The sequence below is a fragment of the Dendrobium catenatum genome, unplaced genomic scaffold (assembly GCF_001605985.2).
Source record: "Dendrobium catenatum unplaced genomic scaffold, ASM160598v2 fragScaff_scaffold_810, whole genome shotgun sequence".
Classification (NCBI taxonomy): Eukaryota; Viridiplantae; Streptophyta; class Magnoliopsida; order Asparagales; family Orchidaceae; genus Dendrobium; species Dendrobium catenatum.
In genome coordinates this window covers 488,707-495,926 of record NW_021319272.1, presented here as the reverse complement: position 1 = coordinate 495,926, position 7,220 = coordinate 488,707, and positions in this window count along the sequence as shown.

Genomic DNA, 7,220 nt, shown 5'->3' with positions numbered 1-7,220 from the left:
GGATAAGGACCTGAAGGGAAAATTCGTTGATCAAAAGAAATTTAGAGGGATTATTGGATCTTTGGTTTACTTGACAGCTAGCCGGCCCGATATCATGTTTAGTGTTTCTTTGTATACTAGGTTTCAATCAGATTCAAAAGAATCACATTTGACAGCAGTAAAAATATTTTAAGATATCTGTTAGGCACTCAAAACTTAAGAATTTGATATCCTAAGTTTAGCTCTTCATTTGGAATAACTGGTTATTCAGATTCTGACTTTGCAGGTTGTATGGTGGATAGAAAGAGCACTTTTAGAATATTTCAGTTTATTGGAAATTCTTTAGTCTCTCGGTCCAGTAGAAAAAAAATTTCAGTAGCCCTATTTACTGCTGAAGCTGAATACATTGCATTAGGAAGTTGTGTGGCACAAGTACTTTGGTTGAAACAACAGTTGATTGATTTTGATTAACTATAGGCACTATTCATATTTATTGTGATAATACTAGTGCTATTTGTATTTCTAAAAATCCTATTCAACATTCAAGAACCAAACATATAAACTTCATGCATCATTTCATAAGGGATCATGTATCCAAAGGAGAAATTGAACACACTCATGTTTCTACAGAAAATCAACTTGCAAATATTTTTACAAAACCTTTAGCCTTTAATACTTTCAGTGCATTAAGAATAAGGCTTGGTGTGATCGATTTAAATGCTTAATTAAAATATTTTTGTAACATTGATGTGTGTTTTTAGTTATTGTTTTGTGTGTATTTATGAGTGTGTATTTTATGTATTTGTGTTTTTGTGATTTTATGTATTTTTCTATTGTGTTTTTAGTGTGTTTGTGTTTTAGTTTTGATTGAGTGCATGTTTTTTAAAAATTGAGTGAAAATCATCCATGATGAAATTTTGGGCTCATTTTATGTCACTTATTGCATCTTTTACCTTTTGCGTCACTACGCAACTTTTGATTTTGGGCTCATTTTGTGTCTCTTTTAAATTTTATGTAAATTGCTTCATTTCTAAATCTTTAAGAATATCATTTATAAGATTATCTTCTAAAAAGAAGGGAAGAAAACTCAATCTATTATATAAGGAGGAATAATCTACAAAGTAAACCCGAGTTCTCTAATAGGAATAAAAATTTGATGTACAAAAATAATGAATTTCATTTGCCAAATTACATAAAATAACGATGATATAAAAACATGTAGTACAATGAATAAATATATTTTTAACCATCTTAATTCAAATTTGATTTAGAATTTTAAGTAAACATAAGGGATTATCATACAAAGGAAGTAAGAAGGGATATGAAAATTCATAAGATTTATTTATCCTTCGAATTTGAATACTGCCAACAATTACTTATTTAAACTTTGAAATCAGACTAGAAGTATTTTATTACAAACAATAAATAGCATTTAAGAGAGTTCATTCATATAGTACAATCCACTTCGTACAGTATGAGTTCAATGGTACAGTACAAGCTTAATCATATAGTATTATAAATAGAAATACAATTTCCTTTGACTGTCTATTTTTCAAGTGAAGAACACATAAAAGAGAACTACGAGCACAAAAAAATAGCTAAAAGGAAATATCATTTGTAAGAAAGAAAATAAAATATATTTTTTATAAGAAAGAAAAATAACAAAAAAGGACTGAAAAAAATTCCATTCCAAAATGAAAAACAAACAAGAAGGCATAGACTTAAAAATAAATAGTATAATCATAATAAAAACAAAAATAAAACTAGTATAGTGATGGATCCTGATGGTGAGGTGGAGGTGAAGGTGGTTGAAAGAACTGGCTAAAATTGTGATACTACTGTTGGATGGTGGTGAGCTGGTGTTGAATATTTTCAAATTTCTCTCTGAGAGAACCCATATCATTATTATGTTGGATTTACTATTGATCCAGGCAAGTCTCCAGTCTATCAAATCTCTGAATCAACTCCGTATATGGGTTGTGGGGAGGAGGTGGTGCAGGTGCATGATCAACTGCACAGGAAGCTTCTTCTACTTTATCAAAGAGAGCGTCTTCTGGATCTTGATCCCTATGAAATAACATCCCAAAGGAGGCATAAAAAAGAAGATTAGAGTGTGATCAGGAGGATGAAGATATGTGATGTTCTACTTTTTATCCAGGATATATCCAATCAAATGTCTCTGGGTGATGTTTTCCTTTCGCGTAGTGGCTGGGACTTGAAAAGAATTGAGGTTTTAGATGTAATAAATTAGGATTTGAGCTTCATCCAATTGAGTGTTTGATATTATGAAGTAGGTTATAATTGACAGTAGTGGAGTCATATTTATCTGGTCTCCATCTTTAGGTATAATAGATGTTCTTAGAACGTGTTAGATAACCTTGGCACCTTGATTAAGTGTGTGAACTAAGGGTTGGTAGAAGTTTAGAGCAACATTTCTAAGCATCAGGTTTACAGTACTCCAGTAAAAATTAGATTTGGAGGTCATGGCAATTGGTCTATTTCACTAGGTGTTTAGCTGAAGGTTAATTTCAATTATATCCTATTTGGTAATTTCTACATTCTGACAGCACATTCAAGAAGACGTAACCGTAGCATCCCCACTAATCCTAAGATTTACAAGAAATTCATAAAGGATTTTAGAATGGAAGGGATAGGCCAATGTCAGAAGAAATTGAAGTGCAGTAGAATTGAAGAGGTTCATTACTAGGAAGAAAAGGGCCTGTTGATTAAGAAGCCTAGAAGGTGTGATATTGGCTTCTTTGTATTTTTTGTAGACATCTTTAATAGAAGCTTTCAAAAAATGATAATCTATAGAGGTTTAGAGAGGAGGAGCCCCCTGAATTTTTCAACTATATTTTTCACCAGCCATTGTAAATATTGGAATGTAAGAAGGGAGGATTTGAAAAGTAGTGTGGAAAATTTGAATGAGGTTTGTTATTTAAATAGAAATTCAATAGATTGTACCATAAGATCATGGGATAGTATGGGATGATCAAGTGCAATCAAATTTACTAGATGGCAGTTAAAAATTTGTGTTAGATCGCACAGTATGATCAGACTTCATATGAAATGATTAGAGGCATAGAGCTCATCCCAAGGAGTTAGCCTGTAGGAATTTTGATAAAATGGTTCATACAATATGAATAGGTGTTTATATAGTATGATCAATAATAAATGTCATACGAAACCAAATTCAATTCATCCCAAGAAGAGAAAAGGTGTTTGTACAATATGATGGTCAATGATAGATACAATCTAGATCATTCATCAAGCCAAGGGTTATGATCAAAGTAATAATATGCAGGTTGTATAATATGATTATGGTTTGTACAATACAATTAGAAGATGAAATTTTCATTTTTCAGGAAAAGATTATGAAGTTCAGTGAAGTGGTTTGTGAGATGATTATGACACAAATATGAAATTTAATAACAAAAAAATCAAAAGAACAAAAATAAAATCAATAAAAAGTAAGTTAAAGACTAAACAAAGAACAAAATAAAGAAAATCGCAAGACACCACAAAAAAAAAAGCAAAAGACATATAAACAGAAACTAACACAACAAAAATAAACTTAACAGAAAAGAAAGTGTTAGTTTAAACCATGAATATCAATCACAACCAATCTGGTTCTTAAAGTGATAATGGTTTCAAAAGCTACTTGTTTTGTAAAGATATCAACCAGTTGAGTTTCAGTGGCTACATGGTCTAGCTTTATGTCTCCTTTGGTAATATGGCCCCTAATAAAATGATGTCTTATGTCAATGTGTTTGGTCCTAGAGTGTTGGATTAGATTCTTTGAAATGCAGATGACACTAGTGTTTTCACATAGGATTGGAATAGTGCTAGCAGGTAGTCCTAAATCTAGAATTTATTATTTTAACCAAAAGACATGGGCCACATAACTTCCTAAGGTAATATATTCAGCTTCAGTAGTGGACAGTATTCTGAGTTCTATTTTTTACTAGACTAGGAGACTAAGGACTGTACTATGAAATATTGGAATCATAATATTTTATGATTTCAAAGGAGGTGCTATGCCTAGGATACTAGATTCTTAAGTCTAGGGTTCCTAAGAGATATCTAAGAGTTCTCTTAACTATAGTCAAATAGGACTCTTTTAGATCAATCTAAAATCTAGCATAGAGACAAACAAACACTAAATATAATATCAGGTCTGCTAGCAGTCAAGTAAAGAAGTGATAGAATTATTCCTATATATTTATTTTAATCAATAGTTTTCGATTTGAATCATTATCTAACAAAATAGTGGAACTCATGGGAGTGTTGATTGTCTTGGCTTTATCCATGTCATATTTCTTAAGAATGCCTTTAATGTATTTTTATTGACTAAGGAAAGTTCCATTATCCTTCTATATTATGCTAAATCCAAGAAAGTGGGTTAGTTATTCCATCAAACTCATCTCAAGTTCCTTACTCATTATTTTTGAAAATTCATCATAAAAGTTTTTATTAGAGGATCCAAACAAAATAATATCAACATAAATTTAGACAATCAGTAGTTCATCTCTTACTTTTTTTAGAAATAGGGTGGTGTCTACGCTCCCCTTAACAAGGGTTCTTTCTAGTAGAAATGTGCTTAGACTTTCGTACCATGCCCTGGGTGCTTATTTCAATTCATAAAATACTTTTATAATTTGAACACATGATTATAAAATTTTGAATTTTTAAGGCCTAGGATTTTTTCAACATACACATCTTATTTTTATCACCCCATTCAGAATGGCACTTTTGATATCCTTTTGGTATAGTTTAGATCCCATAAAATAAGGCAAAGGCTAATAGAACCTTAATGGCTTCCAATCTAGTTACATGGGAAAAGGTCTCTTCAAAATAAATTCCCTCTATCTAGTTATACCCCTCAGCCACTAATCTTGTTTTATTTCTAACCACTACACTATAATCATTTATTTTTTTTAAAACCTATTTAGTTCCAACTACACTATTTACTTTGATTTACAAGCCTAAGAGGGAAAGTCTTTGGGTATGTGATTATTAATAATTATTCAAGGTTTACTTAGGTTAGATTCCTCTCTCATAACAGTAAAACATTTGAGGAGTTTAAGTCTTTTTTCACTTAGATTTAGAGGAAACTAGGTTATAGAATAGAATTAAAAAAGAAGTAAACCACACTGCCTTCATTTTAAAGATTGAACCCACTAACATAAATTAAATCCTATATGATGAATTCTAGATCCTAGCCATACAAAAAGAGTTAAATAAATTTGTAATGAATGATATTTGGGAGCTAGTTGAAAAGAAAGTGTAGGACGTCTAAGGGTTTGCTAGTTTTAATGTCTTTGATTGAATGGAAAGAGGATTTAACTTATTTCCCTAATTGATAGACATCACACAAGTGGTCCTTAGTGAACTCTAGTTTGGGAATTCCTTTCACTATGTCTTTTTGGGTGATTTTCCTAAGATTTTTTTATGCTTGCATGACACACTATCCTATGCCGTAACTAAGATTCATCAATAATAATTTTTAGGTAAAATTAAGCAGCATATTCAATATAATTTAAATCAAGCATGTAAACATTATTAATTCTTTTCCTTGCAGCCCAATATTTTTATTTAAACTAATCATGCAGCCGGTAGATAAAAATTTGATGCTAAATCCTTTATAAAAAAGTTGGCTTATGCTAAGCAGGTTATGTTTCAAGCCATCTACTACTAAAATATTTTCAATGATGAAATTTTTTGAGTTGACAATTATACTTGATCCCAATACTCTCCTAGTGGTCTTATCTCCAAGTGTCATCTTGCCTCCTACCCTGGCCTCTAACGAAATGAATTGATCTACATATCTAGTTATGTGCCTTGAACATTCGTTGTCTAGATACCACATGCTCTAATGAGGTCTTCTGTGAGAGCATCCATACAAAATCATGAGATGTTAGATTTGGGAACCTAAACTTATTTTGGTCCTTTTTTATGAAAAGAAGAATGAAATTAATGCATACTATGTTGTGAGTTTTGAATTTTTGGTCTCCACACCAAATGTGTTCTACGATGAACGGTGCAAGTATGGGAGATATGTCCTAGCATACCACAAGAAAAATATTTAACACTAGGAAAAGGATTTAATAATCTATTTTAGTTATAGTGCCTCTTATTAGGCTTGAATGATGCATACCAAGGTGATGAATTATAAAACTCTTCAAGTGAAGGTGGTTTTTTATTTTCTTAGAAGGCATCTATTTTTATTTGTAGAAATTGGTTTGCACTTCCAAGAATTGAATTTTTCAACTTTTAATACATGCTTTCTATTATCTAATTTAGATACAAGAGTTTATAATCTCTTGTATACATTTTCTAATTCAACAAGTGAATTTTTTAAGAAATCATGTAGGTCAGCTAATTCAGAATGCTTCTTGTTTAAAATGTCAAATTCATCTAACAAAACCATATAATTACTATCCAGAGTGGAATGATCTTTTCTTAAGAATTCATGCTCTTTTTATAGAATTGGAAAATTAGATTGAAGGTTAGCATGTAATTTTTTAAGCTTCTTATATGCAGTATGGAATTTTTTAAAACTTTAAATAATTGATCATAGGTAAGCTCACATACCTCCTCTTGATCAGAATGATTAAGATGACCTCCTACCATTAAGCATAGGTTGGTCACCTCCTCTTCTTCATCAATTTCAAAAGTGTTTGATGTTGAATCTATTGAGAAAGCTTTTTGGGTCTTTTGCTTGCCCTTCTGGAATTTAGCTTTTTCTTCACCCTTCTCATTTCTTGGGTGAGCTTTAAGGGTTAGGAAATTAGTCTTGAGGTGCCCTTGCTTCCTACATTCAAAACATAATTTTAGAACTTTTACTATTCTTACATTTATTCCATTGCTAATGATGTTCTTGCTTTTTTCTTAAAAAGCTCTGAATTGTCTAGTCATCATAGCAATATCATCATTATCTTGTCCACAAGGGTCACTGTTAGAATTATTAGCCTTTAAGGCCGCAGTTCTCTTTTATCTTTTCTCCTGTAACAAGCTACCTTGGACTCACTCCTTACTCATAGGTAATAAGTGTTCTAAGTAAGTTTAACATGGAATAAACATATAAATCTTTATATTCAGTAATGAAAGTTATTTTTGCATCATAGGAAGATGGTAAATAATAAAGAATGTTTTTTTTTTATATATTTTTCATAATTTATATACTCTCTTCCTAAGGCATGTAAGGAAGTAACAATCTATGTAAACCTAGTATATATTTA